Source organism: Vidua macroura, chromosome 13 (assembly GCF_024509145.1).
Source record: "Vidua macroura isolate BioBank_ID:100142 chromosome 13, ASM2450914v1, whole genome shotgun sequence".
Lineage (NCBI taxonomy): Eukaryota > Metazoa > Chordata > Aves > Passeriformes > Viduidae > Vidua > Vidua macroura.
In genome coordinates this window covers 9,724,684-9,741,942 of record NC_071583.1, presented here as the reverse complement: position 1 = coordinate 9,741,942, position 17,259 = coordinate 9,724,684, and the positions used below count along the sequence as shown (strand labels likewise).

General features: G+C 43.4%; 1 protein-coding gene across 2 annotated transcripts in view; it reads right to left on the bottom strand.

Annotated features, from left to right (window-relative positions):
- GRIP2 (glutamate receptor interacting protein 2) overlaps positions 1-17,259 on the bottom strand; it is a 256,470-nt gene that overhangs the window by 171,401 nt on the left and 67,810 nt on the right. The gene's annotated exons all lie outside the window — the stretch shown is intronic.

Genomic DNA, 17,259 nt, shown 5'->3' with positions numbered 1-17,259 from the left:
AAACTACTGTAATCAGTCTGTTGGCAATAAGAAAACAAAAATCAATGTTGTCCTATTCCCTTCAACACTGAAATGTATTATTTGCAATTCTCCTAGTCCATGTTCTGTGATTTTTGCCTTGTTGCCTGCAAGCAACAACTACCAAAACCTCAGCCTATTAATTAAGTTTTACAAAACTCAAAGGCCAAGCAGGGAGCACGGGGCCCAGAACTATGAACTTTTTGCACTTACCACTGAACTAATAAAACAAAATGACACAACATAAAGACAGTGACAGATGCGAAATCACCTCCCCAAACCCAGCTAGTTACTGGGGCTCTTTTAAGCAAACATATACACACAAAAAAAATCAGCATGTTAGTGAAACAGAGTTGTCCTTGAGTTGATTTGTGGTTAGCTTCTGAACAGGATCCATTTTTTCCAGGCCCCTAGTCCAACTTTGAGTCGCTTGGACAGAAGGAAAAATCTGGTCCCACAAACACTTAACAGATGGCTTTTGATTTTTCCCAGGTGCTAAGCACACACTGCTCTCTTTAAAATCTCCTCAAAGTGTAGCAGTACAGAGCTAGACTATAAATTCTACCTCCAGGGTTCCTCCATGTCTAGCTTAGTTATGCTGCAGTTTATTTTGTTGCAATATTGACCTTAAACAATAATTGCAAAAATAAATCACTGTGGCTGAGCCATGCATTCAATCTCATCCCTGCTCTGTGCTCAGACCAACTTTGATGCTACTGAGCTTTGTTTCTTGGGTACTCTTAAGCTGTACTGTTTTATTAGAGCATCTTGAAAAAGAACCAGCAACAGGAGTTTCCTCAAACCTCCTCTCTTCTTCAACCCTCAGCAGGATTGCTCTTTGCTCTGCAAAGGGGTGCTGCTTTTCCCTTTAACTACAGGAGAAACTTCAATAAAGTAAACCCAGGCTTGGAGGAAGCCTGGAGATGGTCTAAGAAAACTAAGAGCAAAGGGGCTGGGGCAGATGCAGGAAGGAGGAACCAGATAGGTTATATATAGCTTGTAAGGAGTCTTCTCTGCCTGAAAGAAAAACATAAACAATTAAGAAGACACTTGATTGCTGGTGATTGACCCTGAACCAGTCTCTGTAGATATGTATGGGACCCAACCTATGGCACCAGGGTAAAATCCCTCTGAAGGATTCTGCAGAGAAGCACCAACCACCTCCCACGGCCATGTGGAAGATTTAACCCCTCTCATTCCTATAGCAGGCAGGGACTTCAGGGGACACGCCGCCCTAAATCAGTTTGCATAAGGACAGAGTTCTTACCTCCCCCATATATCTTTATCTAAAAACAAGAGTACATTTGAATATGGGCATGGCTGCAGCCACTGCAGATGTGCAGGCAAATGCTGAGCTGCTCATCTCAGTTGTTCTCTGCAGCTTTGGACACCCTTTTGTCAGACCTGTTCACCCTTTGTCAGACCTGTTCACCTGCCATTAATATGCACCCAAAAGAGGTACATGAACAATTTAACAGAGAAACAAAATAGTGTAAGAACAAAGAATAGGAAGCAAAAAACATCACTTGAAATTATATAAACTATTTGCTACATTTTAAAAATCGTTACAATACTCAGAGCATGCCTGGACAACTGCAATCACATTTAACTTACACATATAACACAGTTAAAAGATTTTTTTTGTCAAATGTCTGATAACTGCCATTTCCAAAAACTGGCTAATGTCTCCTGTGGGATCTGGAACACATCATTAGTCTCTGCTGCAGAAAGCACCACACTTACACCCTCCTTCCACACAGCTGTCCTACTGTCTGGCCTGACTCCCCATGATTATCCCAAAGGCCAGCCAGCAAAGGAAGAAGGGGAAAAAAATTAATTCAAATTCATAATTGGTGGGAATACATGATTTACCACCATCAAAGCCTACCAGAGTGGAGTGATATGATGCCAACACTTGGCTAGGGAGAAGTAAGAAATTTGCTAAAGTGGGAGCACTCAGATATAGCTTCACCCACCATGCCCCCTTTCCCTCATTACCCACTAAAATGAAAGCTTCAGGAGTTTGTGCTTCCTCTGACATGGACTGAAAGCACTAATAGTCCCCAATGCTTTCACAATTTTCTGCCAAATTAATGGGGTGGATGTGAAATATTTTTTTAAATACATAATTTCCATTCTAATTTTCAAAAAGCATTATTAAACACAATGACTATCTAAAAACTAAGGTTTCCCTCTCTAAAAAAAATCCTGATATTCTTTTTCCCAAAAAACTAATAGCTACCAGAATAGTGCACTCCTTGTTGCACTAGTTGTTTTTATCAAATCTGTGCCTAAGGCATAAAAGTTACTGTCATTCCCCAAGCAAATATTTCTCTGTATATGGGCTCCAAGCAGAAACCTACTGACTTCATGGCAACAGTCAAAAAGTCAGCCCACCTTAAGACTTATCCATACCAGGATCACTGACATGAAAGAGCACACACTGATGCCTCCATCTCCAGTTTTAGTGCCTCCTAGAGTTTCATGCATCTAGGTAGTTCCTGGACTATTAATCTTTGGCATCTCCCCTAGGATTTAACCCAATCTGCTGCTGCCTGCCTTATCTGCAGAATGTTTGGACCAGAACAGATGAGAACAAGGCTCTTCAAGACTCCACTGGAATTTTGGTGTGCAGAGATAATGTGTCTCTGAGGCCCCCTAAAAGATGTGCACCCCTACAGGATGTGCTCCTGTATCACACAGACAACCCCCAGTCCATGCACACACAGCCCCAGGGTCAAGCTGGGCCACACTTGCCACAGCCTGACCCTTGACAACCATTTGCAGGGTGCACAGAGCCAGTCTGAGTCCATAAACATCTCCCCTCTGCAACCTGAAACCAAGACCTTTTCCAAAGGTTGACTTGAATCAAACCAGACTCATTTTCAAAACAGTATGTGGCAAAGGGAAGCAATCACATTTTTTATTTCCAGCAGGGAGGAAAGGTCATTCCCAACCCACAGCTCCTGTGCCATCACTGTTACTATGAGTACTCTGCCAAATGCAAAGAGAGAGCAGCTACTCACTCAGATACACTGAGAGCTTGCTTTGCTGTTTCCTGCTTGCTGCTTCTCTCTCCCAGTGCTCCTGGGAGATCTCTCAAAAGCTGCCAACTCACCAAGGAACCCAGGCTGCAGGAAGACTCCATAGGACTCGCTGCCTAACCCACGTCAACCTTCTAAAAGTCATGCAAAACCTGTCATATTAGATCTCAGCAAAGAATTAATGGGATGTCCTCTAATAGCAGCCTGCACAAAGAAGTGAGACACAGACCAAGAGCAGGCTTTGGAGCTAAACACAGCACCTCCATGAGCTGCTCAAGCATCCCAGAACAGGATTTTTTTTTTAAATGTGAGTACAGTCTTTCAAATCATCCTGTCACTCCTGCTAGAGTGCAAGTCAGACAGGGAACTGCTTGGAATGTGTCCTTTCATGTCACTATACTGAAACAATAAACTGAGGCAGGGAGAAATCAGAGATTTGTTCAGCATGATCTAGAATGAATAGGAAAAATGACCACTCAGATTTGACTCATCTGCTTTTCTTTGGTTGCTGCTGGAAGACAGCAGTGTCACACCACACACCTCAGGGTGTTCAAAGGGGTCAGTTCCACCAGGTCTTTTTTCAACTGTGTACATCTCTGATGATCCTGATTTCTGCTGCTGCAGGCTTTTGCAAGATATTTGCTAGATCTGAGCTCCTGACGAGATACAGAAATGAGCAGACCTTACTGAATTATTTGCCTGTCATCTGCCAGCCTGCTCTCCCCTGCTCTGTATCTTCCCATCACTCTCCAGCCTGGCTTACACCAGAAAGCAGGAAGCACACAGAGGTGCCATGTCACTTCACCTATTCCCAAGTACCTGGAGTGTGAGAGCAGACCTCAAACAAGATCAAGCTTTCCTTAATATCAGTTTCTGACAATTTGCATGGAAAAAGACATATTTGCATGACTTTTCTGGCTTCAATCAGACATTAGCAAAGATCCACAGGTACCTTTGGTTGCTGTTGCTTTCCAAGCTCTAAGTGACTGGCAATCCCAGAGCAAAATTTACACTAATTCAGTAATCATCCTGTATTTATTGAAAGGCTTATAATCTCCTGAGCAAAGACATTCAAAAGGCTTAAGGAAGGGAAAAGCTGCTGACAGTAGGGCATGCAAAGAGCCACTCATAATGGCATCTTAAGAGGGTCTGTAATCAACAAGATACACATGGCACAGGGAGTCAGATTAAGCACAGCCGTCTTGCTAAAATGATCTGAACTGTGATGTGGGCATGAAAATGAGAAAGGCAAATAAAAGCATGCAAAAAAGTAGGATAAAGATGGAGACAGGTCTGCATTATGATATTATACCAGGTCACCAATGAACATTTCAAGGCTGAGAGTCAACCTGTCAGTTTCCCAGAGGTTCTTCGGATGTTTCAGCTAAATGGGAATTTTCTTGTCATCTGTCAACATTTGGATCTGACTCACTCTTCTTTCTCCTCTCCTCATATGCACTGTGCACCCTTTCATGTGACTATGCCTGCACACAGGTTCACTTACATTCACACAAATGTACCCATGTATTCTTGGCATACTCTGGTTATTCTAAGCCAAGAAAAGAGCATTTTAGCCACAAAGTAGCTGCAGACTGTGCCCTGGCAATGCAGTCTTTTCCCTGTCCTATCAAGGTGCCTTATATTTGATATGCTGAAATCACAAGACATCATTGCCTCTAGAACTGACAGGAGAGCAGTCTTCACAGTCCATTTAACCTCTCTATTCAAATGGCAAATCGATTTTTCGTGACGCAGACATCTGTCCCAGTAGGGACTAAACCAACACTCACCAAATTATTCTTCCCAGATTACAGAGGAGCTATCAGATAGTAAAGACTTCTCTGACAGTGACTCAAGCTTTATTTGAATCACTGCTGGAAAGATGAAAGCCTTCTCACTTTGTGAGACAAATGTGAGAAAAATTATCCCCTTGTGAAGAGCAGAGCACACAAAATGTCTTGTTCCCAGGGCACAGAGAACATCTGTGAACGTTCTTGGAGCTGAAGTGCTGCTCAGGCACACTTACATCACTCCTGAAATTTACTCCCAGTATCCAAATATCTGGGACCATCAGGGTGTTGAAATCATGTGGGAGGTTCACTCAGGCTTGCAGAATTCAGCACAGAGCAGAATTTTATCCTTGCTGCACCTGGAGAATGAAAACCAAAGCAAGATTTCCTCTGGAGTATATTTGATCAGTCCTACGTTAAAAACATCACTGTTCAGAAAGGACAAATAGCCTCATGCCCACTGGCTGAACAAGCATGGTTCCCACATTGTAATACTCTGTGGTAGCCAACACAATCAAGCCTCCCATAGAGAAGCTTGCCCAGGACTTTTCACTGCTCAGAGCTCCCCAGTTGCCAAAAGCCTCAGAACAATCTTCTCCAAGCACTCCCAGCACCAATAGCAAGGCATACACATGGCATCAAGCACACATTAACTGCACTGAACAGGTTCTGAACTCTTTATCCCATGTGGCACATAATCAGCATGACCAGAAAAAGTCAGACCAAGCTGCAACCTCTTCCAGCACCTTAAAAAGCTCACTGATGCCTGAGGTAGGCACAGTGCCTTTCACTCACACATTGTTTGTAGGAAAAGCCTCTTACCCTGAAAAGCATCTCTGCCAGACTTTTTAACTGCTTGCCCTCCCTAAAGAGTCCAGATTTATCTAAATTGTTGCTCTTACATAGAAAAAGACAAAACAAACCAAAAGAGCACCTGCGTTTTGCAAGGATTACAAAAAATTTGCCCAGACTCAATACTTTTAACAATAGGAAGAACTTCATGGCACCTTAACTACTTTAGCCACCAACCACCCACCAAAGAGCAGCACCTTCAGTCTCATTTCAGACAGAAGGCTGAGGCATAACTTCATGCCACAGCACAGGAGAGAGTGGCAGCCCTTTAGCAGGCAGTGCCAAGAGCAGAAAACCACCACGATCCTTCAGTGTCCTCTGTGGGATTTTTCGAGCAGCCCCCAAAGCCATGCAAAGGGCCTAGGTGGGAAGGGAGGGCTATTTAAACAGATTGGCTTCCTGCTTTTGATTAGGATTTTAAAGTGATGAAAGGGAAGGCATGAGGAAGAAATGGTTGCAGGAGCTGGAACACAAGAAGAGGTGAAAGCTCAGACCTGTTTGGGCAGCCAGTGCTCCCAGCCCCACTCACCACACCAGCCCTGCACACTGCTGCTGCTCACCCAGGGCTAAAAGTGTCTCCAGCACTTTCCTACAGTCACTTTCCTGCCTCAGAATCAGAAATTACCAGTGAGTCACTCATGTGCAGTGACTGGAGGAGATAATTCTGCAGTTTGAAGAAAATGCCAGGCTGGTCTATCTGCTTACAGTGAAGAAATAATCTACAAGCAAATGTCTGCATTAATATTTGCCCATATTTTTAACTTCTGCCTTAGCTTTAAAACTGGTTTTCTGGCATTCTTCTAGTTCTCCCCTATTAATTCTTTATTCTCTGCAGCAGCACCTTTCTCTACTCCATCTTTAATTTATCCTCACAGCATTCCCAAGGGAATGCTGTTAGCTGCCATCCTTATGTCAAAAAAAGGTAATGAAGCACAGATGCTAAGATCTGGTTTCAGACCTACAAGTTCACAAATCTTGCTTTCATGTGGGCTGCATGTCCCCAGAGATGCAGCCCCAGCCAGGAACCACCTCTGGGTGCAAAATCTCAGATGGGGCTGATGCTTCTCCCGGTGATTTGTGCAAGGTCTGAGGGAACTTGTGATAAAGAATAGAATTAAACCAAAATCTCTCAAATACCAACCAAGAAATGTCTCTAACAGACCCATCTTTTTATTATATTTCATACAGTTGCTGCTTATTTAATGTAACAGTGACCACTAGTGTCCTCTTGTCTCCTGACACTGCAGGATGCACTAACAGAGCCAGGACCCAGCTTGATCCTCCACTACCCCTCAGAAATCAAACACCTCCTGGTAGAAAATTTCATATTTCACCACTGCACACAGCTGTGCTGGCACTGGAGCCTCCTGGAAATATTTTTGTAATGTCAGGTGAGGTTAATTTTGCTCAGAGCACAGTCCTGCCTACAAAGGGAAGGTGGAGCAGAATTCATCAAGTCCCACTTACCTGAGAGAACTTGTGCTGTTTCATTTCTGAGAGAGTTCAGCCAAAATCAGTCAGCAGCATCATGACTGTGGAGCCACACTGTCATTTGTCACTCAGCAAATACACACTTTCATAAGCTACTTTTTTCCTTTCCCCCCCCCTTCTAATTTAAGCTTTTAAATAATAGAAATATTAGTACCAGCTAAATATTTGGTAACAGGACTTCATTGGTAGGCAGAGAGACATCACAAATATGAACCAAAACTGTCCCTTACCATTGTTTTCAGTATTGTTGGAAGAAAATGTCAGACAGTCAGATGTCAAAGGTCTACATCAAAAGAGATAATGACAGTAATTTAGTCATCTCTGAAAAGCAACAGATCCCAAAAGCTGTTATCTGGATTTTTTTTTCCCTCCCCTGAAAGCTTAAATATCTCAAACAGAGGTGATCTTAGAAGACTGCAGAACCTATTTTGAGCTGAAAGCAGAAGCACAGGATTTGCTGAAATAGTCTGACAAGGGTATTGCTTGGTTTTTTGCTGCTGTTTCCTGTCATAGGCACTTGAAGGAAAAAAATAGAACTAGATTTAAGGACAAAAATCACACTGATACTTTCAACACTGAGGCAAACACTTCCCTCCAGTGGAGCAATTCAGGATTGCTCTTTTTTTGTCATAAACCCTTCTCTGGCTATTTTAGCTTAAGCCATGCATGCTGGGTTTTCTGGAGAAGATAGAATCTCACTTGTGCTGGAAGTAGGAGCTACAAAATAACTAGGAGTGTTCAATTACTGAAAGGGAAAAGCAGTCACTGGTTTATTTCACAAATTAAAACACTAAAGTAAAAAGGCAGCTAACTAATCCAAGAACTTTGTTACAACCTCACTGTAATAAATGCAGTAACTTCAACCAGTGCCCTTCAGTTTGTGCTGGAGATGACATTTGCCCACTTTCAGGCTGAAAACAGAGCACATCCAGCCAAAATGTTCAGAAAGAGTTCTTCATTTTTTAGTTTTCCTTTTCTCTCCCCCAAGTGCTTTACTTCAGAAATTGAGGTGCAGATGCCAGAAAAGTCCAGTAGAGACAGTTGCTCTGCAGTGTCTTTACCCAATGACAAGGAGTGTACCCTCCTTAAGAAGTCTCCTTTCACATTCATTTCCAAGGAAACAGCCAGCTCAGAAACCACAACCCAATCCTAACACTTAGTGTGCAGTCCTCAACTGAGCTCAAAACAGCTGGAATGTTAAAACAGGGAAAAGATTAAACAAGAGTTAATCTTACCTTTTCCTGAAATTACTGCTACTTTCAAGCAAAAATTTAAGAAGCTAAAGGTGTCAACAGCACTGACTGTTGGTAAAAATGGGTCAGACCTTTGGTGGAGATTAGATTCTGGCTTATGTTAAATGCATAAGCTCCTGTGAAGTTCTAGCACCATGAATAAATGTATAAATCCTCAGCATGGTGTAGGAAACATAGATCTAAACCTACACACAGGTGTTTATCTATCATTTCCAGAGAAACCTGAAGGCAGAGAAACCATATTCCCTCACCAGTTTTGAACTCCAGAGGTTGTCAAGGACCCCTACACATTGCTGTGCCCATTCCCCAATGCACCCAGACTGCTTCACCTGTGGATTAGTCCTTGGGAGTTCCTGTGTAAATCCTGTCACCATTACAGAAGCTGTCCAGGCCCATCCCCTACTGCTTATTCTTCTTGATCACCCCCCTGGCTGTCAGCAGCATCCTATTATTGTCAGAACAACTGGGACATCAACAAAGGATTTATTGTGGCTTCAGGTGGGAATGAGAGAAGATGAACTATTACTTAGGACATGCTTTACATACAGTGTGACTAAACTCAGTCTGGCAACCCATAAAGACAAGGCTCTGCATCTCACTGCTAGTGCCTAACAAGGCCCGCTGCTCCTCAATAAAATAATGAGCTTTTTTCATTTATTTTTAGTAATTATTAAGTATATTTTAAAGTTTATGAAGTTTTGTGGTCTCCCTTTATGGTGACTAGATTTGGTTACAGCTAGTCTAGCGTTACAGAATGAAAAACAGGGTTAAACATGGAAACTCAAGGGCTTCCAAAACCTCAAGACAGTGACCATCATTGACTTTAGAGGAAGATGGGAAAATGCAGGCCGGTCCTTGGGCCAGACATCACTACAAAATAGAGGGTAATGATTTTCACTTCCACTAGAAACATGGTCGATTACCAGCTGCTATCCTCACACAAAGGCCCCTGGCGAAAAGGGATGGTTTCCCAATGGACAATGCTGTGCTGGCAGCCCATGTTTCTGTGTCACCTGTCCCAGAAATTGCATGAAGGATCAGGTGCCCCATGGTGATGCAAAGTCGTTATCACAAGAGGCTGGAAGTCCAGACAGCTCTTAGAAGCCTGCTCTGTAAAGGAAATGCCAGCTGAAGCAGCAGCCTGAACTTCTTTCCCAGGGCAGGTTATGCCACAGCCTCGCTGTTACATCATTATGGATTTTGCAGTCAGTGTAGCCTCTAAGCAAAGGTGCCCTTTGCTTGTATAAACTAATTGAGCACATGTGTGCCTGACATTTCACATGGCATTACCACCCTATTCCCCATTCCCTGTGACGGTGTCGAAAGGGCAATCAGTGCAGGCAAGGAGTGGGAAGTGCTGTATCCAATAGGTTAGGCCTTTCAGCTGCCAAAATGTGCCTTGCCATATCAAGTGACAGTGAATTAAACCAAGCTAACAGCTGTTATAAGAATGAACTGATATCTCTGCTGCCTATGTCCTTCTAAGTCAAAAAATCTCCTAAGTCAGAAAACACAAAATGATGACATTTCAGGTATGACCTCCATAAAACACTAAGTAAAGAAGGTCTGAATAACTCTTAGAAGTTTTTAATGGCCACACATTGTAAAGAGTGTCTGGGAGAGAAGCTGTGTTCATTTCAGTGACTGATGATCTAATAACAAACAAAAATTTTACTTACTTGGGGTTGGTGGGTTCTCACATACTGCCCACCACACTGCTCTGAGAGCACTATTGCTTTGGTCAAGGACCAGCAGCATGAAGGCTGTAGGTAAGACTGCAAAGCATTGCTAGTCATGATGTCTTCTATATCAAGCATTAAACTGATATCCCAGCACTGCTTCTAGGCCTCCAGTTTCTAAACATGTCCTGAGTGAGCTTTGCCAGCTGCTTGCCTGATCAGAGGACGTGAGCCTTGAACCATTCTGAGCTTGGATCCTTGCTGCTCAGGAGCTACTTTTCTCCTGGATAATAACAGAGCTCTCAAGACTGGTTTCTCTCAAGACTGAGATCTCAAGATCTCAGTACCCCTTCACCAGCTCAGGAAGCACTGGGAGATAGAACCATGCCAGCAAGTGGTCTTTAGACTGCAGTTGTGTCCCTCAGATTTTCAGAGCAGAAAGCCCCCTGCTCCTGCATTGAACAGCTCAGTCCCACCTTGCTGAGACTGGAACTCACACCAGCATCTCTACAGTTGCCACCTCCAGCTCCTGCAGTGTTTCCCATCTAGTACTGGCCACATATGATAAGCCATCACACCTCTAAAGTACAACTCTAAAGCCAAACTCCAATAGCTACAGCATTTCTTACTTTTTTTCCCTTCCTAATGATTCTCTTATCCTATCTGCTCCATTTAAAGTCTCAGCATGATTTTTCTTGAACTGACAGCATGCAAAACAGCTAAGGGTGGTTATTTGGGTGGAGGGGGAAAGGGAAATCAAATAACTTCCTTTCTGCTTCATGCATCATTACCAAACATCATGTTTTTAAAAAGAAAAAAATCAGAACCACGCTGGGTTTGGCTTTAATAATATACAGAGTGAAAAGAAGCCAACCTACTCCCCCACAGCTCCAAGACACCAGCCCCATGGCACCAATGAGCTTGGATAACAAGGCCTGTAATTTTGCCTTGAACTAGCTGGATGTTTCTTTGAAGTTCAAAACTAGCTTAAGACTGTTGGTTTTCTTGTTGATGTTTGTGCTTTGTCTGTCTTTCTCTGTATTTCCTGTGACTATCTAGGAAAGGAAATGCAAATTTACAGTGTACAATCTCCCTAGCTAATCCTTCACTGCTCATCAGGATCAGTTTTCCACTCCGCTTTTCCTCCCTAGCTGCCAAGTCTTAAAACCAATCATCCATGCAAAAACAGCTCCGCCACGTGGCACTGCAGGGCTGTTCAGAGAGGTCAGCAACCAGAGACTTTCCACAGCTGTAGGTTGAATGTCACACACACACACACACAAAAACCAGTAATAGTGAACTTAAATGACCAAATCCCCCAGGCAGAGCTAAAAATACCAACAGATTAGAGCTCACATACTTTACCTATTTTCAAAGAACACACTGGCTGTTGGAGCAAAGCCATCTTTTGCTCCTCTGTGAGGAGGATGGGACACCCACAGAAGGGACAAAGGGATGCAAAGGTCCTCACCACTGGGGCTGGTTACTCCACTGTTAAAATCCAACACCATCAGTGAGCAACCAGGTTGCTACACAGCGTGTCATGGGCTCAGAGGACACATCACCTCCGTTTCTCAAGAGCATGACATCTCTGTATCATGGAAACTGTTCTCACATTCAACTCCTTTCCTCAACACACCTCCTCCTTGCAAAAAGGGGATAATAAGATTTTGCTTTTGCTACTTTTAGAAATATGGACTTGGAAGTACAGACAAGAGGAGTTCAATTCCCTGCTGCTGCTGGGATACTCCAGAGGCTTCGCAACCAAGTAAGCTGGAAGGACAGCCCTTAGTGAGGGAGAGAAAGGGGAAAATTCATAAAGCACAACACTAACACCAGCCTGCAGCAATGTAAGCACAGTGACAAAGCTCATAGCAAGCTCTTTCTTCTGTCATGGAGGCAAATGCAGCCCATCTTGGAGAAAAGGGTATAAAATAATCTAGAATTTGAGAAACAAATAGACAAAACACTCCTTCCCTTCTTTGCAAAGTCTGTGATGGCAGCTGCAGGCTATGGAAATACAAGCATGCTGTTAAAGATGACAATTTGCCACAGTTTCCAACGCCTGCAGGGATGCTGTTTTGTGTTAGGTGATGCACAGGAACAAGGAGACAATGACAGAGGCAGAAAACAATATCATCCAGCTATCCTAAAGCTCAGTGCAAGAGTCAAAGTAATTAAGTCCACAGCTTCACAAACCTTTGCTCTTTTATGCTAATGTGCTAGACTTTGTTATATTAATTGTATGTTTTTTCTCCTGGGAAAAAATATACATATAAATATATATGTGTGTGTGTGTATATACACATATAAATATATACATATATACAGAGTGATTTGTTTAGAGAGAGGTAAATGAAACTGTATTCTTATCTGCTTTTTACTCTTCATCTTTAAGTTCTACTACTCCTTGTATCTTTTTCTTTGACCAAAAATGCTCCTGCACTGACATTTCCTAGTCCATATACCCTCTTCCCTCCAGAGGCCCATAGAGACAGGACCATTCCTATTATTTTCACAAGTGCCTTGTAGATTTATGGTAGACAATGCCAAAACACATCCTAAAAGTAGAATCCACATTTGTATTCATCATGGCGAAAATAAGGCATGGGAGAAGACCTGTCCAAGGATGCTCAAGAAACCAGTGACAGTCTCTGCTTTCACCACACAGTAGCACAAACATCCCAGTTAGTTTGAAAGCATCCTTATAAATAGGATAGAAATCATCACCAATGAGTGGATATAAGTGCCAGAGATCCAACTCAACAGCTTTATAAATTTTAAAATGCTATCAGTCCTTGAGGCCTTTCCAGCCTTTTCCTTCCACTTCTGCTTTCCAGCTCTTTGCTACTGGAGTGGCTAAAACCAAGCTGCTCCCACGGCACTCATCTGCCTCAGAATGCAATTTTGTACTCTGCTAAAATATGATGCACATGACTAAAAGCAATGCAGTCACCACAGTTAAGGGTTGCCACAACTTCCCATGGTTTTACTGATCTCATGCACTTTTCTCACCCACCACAGACAGGAGCAAAGACACCCCCAGTGTGAGCAAAGAGTGATATCCCAGCCAGTCAGAAGAGTGCAGGAACTCCACACCTCCCCATCATATCCAGATCCTCTACTCCACAGGCTCAGCCACTTCCTTCTGCCAGATCAGCCCTCAGCAACTGCTGCTCAGCCTGAAGTCCATTCTCCTCTTCCTACACACACTTATTTCCTCAACAAAATCCTCACCCTTCTCCTCTTGTCAAGTACAGCAATGCTCTCAGCACTGGATTTTCCCAGTGCCTGATCTGAACCATCTTCCTCTTCCTCCTTGTTCTTTCTCCAAACTTTGTTTTTTCTCACAGTACCAGCTCTGATGCTTGAGCTTTACAGGTGTGAACACTGAGGCAAAAGCAGATTTTATACTCAGACACTCAAATATTTGCAGGCTACACATTTCCAGCCATCCAGCCATCCATCTGCAAACAATATGTGCAAATACACTGTCCCAAATTCACGCTGCTGTGGTCACATATGGGGAAAGGGCAGCAACGCCAGCTGATGTACACAGTGAGTTGCCACAACATGAATTGCAAACAGCTTGAAGGAATTGTTCAGTTAACAGCTTCAGGCCAAGAACTACAGACTGAAAAAAGGTTGCTATTAAATGCAAACACTGAAAAAATATGTCAATGTTGCTATTTCTTTGCAGAGGAGAAAACAGAAGGAAAAGCTTGGAATAAATTCTGCACTATAATTATTTCCTCCTTTCTCCTCCCACATCTTCTCTCCTGTCCCTTGTTGAGACAATTTGTGGTTTTGGTCCCTTCACCCTTCCAGAGTTCTCCCAAACTCCTAAAATTCATTTTTTGCTGAACATCTAGAACACAATTTCATTTAGAGAATGTCACAGAAGTTGACCTGAGCCATCTGCTTCCGAAGAGAAAAAGAAAATTATTTCTTTTATGCTTCTGCCTATGGTTTGTGGGTCACCAAATTGAGATTATTCAGGCACAAAAGCATGTAAGGATTTATTATTTTTAGAAGAACCCACAGATCTCTTTTTTTAGGGTAATTAACAAGCTAATATTAAAACAAACAAACAGAAGGAACAACCAAAGTCCGGCTGCAAGCTTCCATGCTGATGGAGATATTCCTCCAAGAAGGGCTGTCCTTGCTCAGAAATTCTGGTGGCACTCCTGTTTATCACTGTGGGTGCTGTGCAGCCAGTGGGGCTTGGAGCATCACTGGACATGGTGTAGCCTGCACGACCCCTGTAGCTGCATTCTCCTGTGCCTCTGCTGAAGGGGAGGAGCATGGGTGGAACACAACCACATGAAATGTTGATAATGTGTCATGGGGCCCTAGTCCTTGAAAGGATCACTCCTGCTACAAATGATTCAAAACACTGAAAAACACAGTCTAGTCAGTGTCCGAGTGTCCAGTCTGTGCAACGCCCATACCCTTCACAGGCAGGAGTATGGGCTTGTCCATCAAAATATCTGTTAGGGACTAAAGCAGGATGTAAAACAGAAGAGCTCATGCATCTGGGGCTTTTCTCCTTTGACAGAGTCGGGTGTTTCATCCAATTCCTTATGTCTCCATTAGGATAATGAGAGCGAGTCCCCAGGATCTCCTCTGTTGCTCTGCAGTAAGTGCCACCTTTGGGTTCCCCAGCAACAGCACTGAGCGTCTCCATGCTCAGCTACAAATCCAGGCCCTTAAAAGCTAGGACCACTGTGCAAAACCAGGACAAGCAGCCACAATCCTTCTGCTCAAAGGGAGCAAGGAGACAGTCTGTGAAGTTGCTGCATGACCAGCACAAATAGCTGAAAAGCCTCTGCTAACCTTTTCCCACAACACTCAAGCTTTGGTCAAGGGCACCCACAAGCGACTGCCTTGTGCTGAGAGCTGCTGTGGGGCAAAGGCTCACCCAAGGCTTGGCCACTACAACCAGACACGCAGCTGGGAGATGGCGCTTTCTGTTCCCGTTTCCCAAAAGGATATTTAATGTGCTGGAAAGCTTTATTTCTCACAACAGAGCCAGAAATAAAAGCACGGGACCGAGGCACGCTCCTGCTCAGACCTCCCCTCCTGGATGCAGTCGCAGCTGTCAGGAAGCATCAGAGCAGTTGGGCATCGAGGCCGGCGGCACCTCCCAGAGTGTCCCTGCACATGGGGAGGGCACCCCGAGAGCCACTGCCACATAGCTGTGCCTGAAAAGTCACCCTCACAGGCAAGGATAAACCCCAATTCAGCATCCAAATAGTGGAAAGGAGGAAAAAGGAAAAAAAAAAAAAATACACAGAAGAGGAAAAAGCAAAGAACAAAGCAGAGCAGCATTCAGTGTTTCTGCACAATTGCCTCAGACAGAACGAGGATGGGGAACACACTGTAAATAAGCAACAAAACGTGCCCTCCACATCCATGGTTCATAAGGGAGGGAGATTTTCACACACAAGCGTGTGCACACACATGAAGGTGGCCACACACAAAGATACCTGGGGACAGAACCCAACCTCAGCAAATATAAGGTATGTTTGCAAATATGGAAAGCTGGCCCAGAAAGACCACAAGACTCAGCTGAACAGTTTCCTTTTTGCTTTGTGCACACAGGCATATACTAGCTAGTGAAAAGAAATACAAACCAAAGCAACTCTTCAAACGTAAGGATGAGTCTCCAACAATTTTCTAGAGCTAGAAGTTCTCCTGAAAATTACTATCAGATATCATCCTTCAATAGCACAGCTTGAAAACCTTCAGCAAAGACCCCAGGGATGCAAAAACCATTTAACAGAATTTGAAATGATCTTACAGTGTTTTGAAAAGCAGTGATTCTCTTACATGTCATGTGAAAACATTCATGGCTAGTCAAGCTCACATACTTCAATTAGCATTTTGTTCACTCCTTAATGACTAATAAATAGTAATTAATGAGTTCTGCTCCATGTATTACCATTTTTCCCCTCCTTATTATTATTTATATGTTTGCCCATATAAGCCAGCTAACTAAGCACTAGTAAAGGACATGACTCCTTCAACTGATAGGTGGAAAGTAGAAAAATATTAATATGTATTAGCACCCTAATCAGAAGAGAGATTATAATGTGCTTATATCCAGGAATTAGCTGTTTCACAGGGGTTATCCTGCAGCTGTACAAACCACAAGATCACGTCTTTTGTGTGCACATGTAATGTACTGTACAAAGGAGCTATGTTATCCTGCATCTCTTCCTTGCATATCTTGCCTGGAGCAGCCTGCAGTGAGGCACAGCAGTGGGCTTGTGCCTGTTACCTCCAGGATCCTGTCCCACGAGCTGACCCAGTGGCTGCCCATCCACCTCCCTCCAATGTTCCAGTGAATCTTTCCCTCCAATGCTCCAGTGATCTCCTTCCAAGCTGAATTGCATAATGGAGAAAAAATTAATGACAGGAGGAGGGGAAAAGAATTCAATAAGCTCAGTGGCTCAAACTTGGAGAAGATCCTGGTCAATAATGATCTCACAACTCAACTTCTTTAACATCATCCTGACAGCAACACAGTCTGGACACTGAAACACCTTGGCATGTACCTGTGTTCCCTTGAGCATCCCTGGCCAAAGGCTCCAGGACAGACAAAACATTAGACAAAGGATAAACTAGAGTACAACCCTGCTCTGCCAGGGCAGAGCCAGAGGAGCAACCCAAGAGGATGTCTTCAGTCCTGCAAAGCTGAAAAGCCATGTTCAGGTAGGAGTGCTACTGCCTCCAGGCAAGGTGGGCTCAGGGCTCCCGGGATGACATGAAAGCAAACACATTGAGGCAGGGCATGCTACAAATATAATTGAACAGTTGACCAAGGACTGAAAACCTCTGCAAGGGTCTTTCTCCAAAAGGCTGCTTGAGAAGGGCTGTAATAGGTCAAATATGTCCAACAGTAAAATCTCCCTGACTACTTTCACATGTTACCTCCTCCACCTTGCATTCCTTTCAGACCTTCAAAGTCAGCCCTGACAGAAAACACATATATTCAGATTTGATACAGTGGCAGTGTAAAAGCTTTCAAGCCATTAAATCTGCCCTGCTGATCTCTATCATTTTATATACTACACCATGCTAATGACCAAATGCCAATGTCACATTAACTGGGTAATTTGCATTTTTC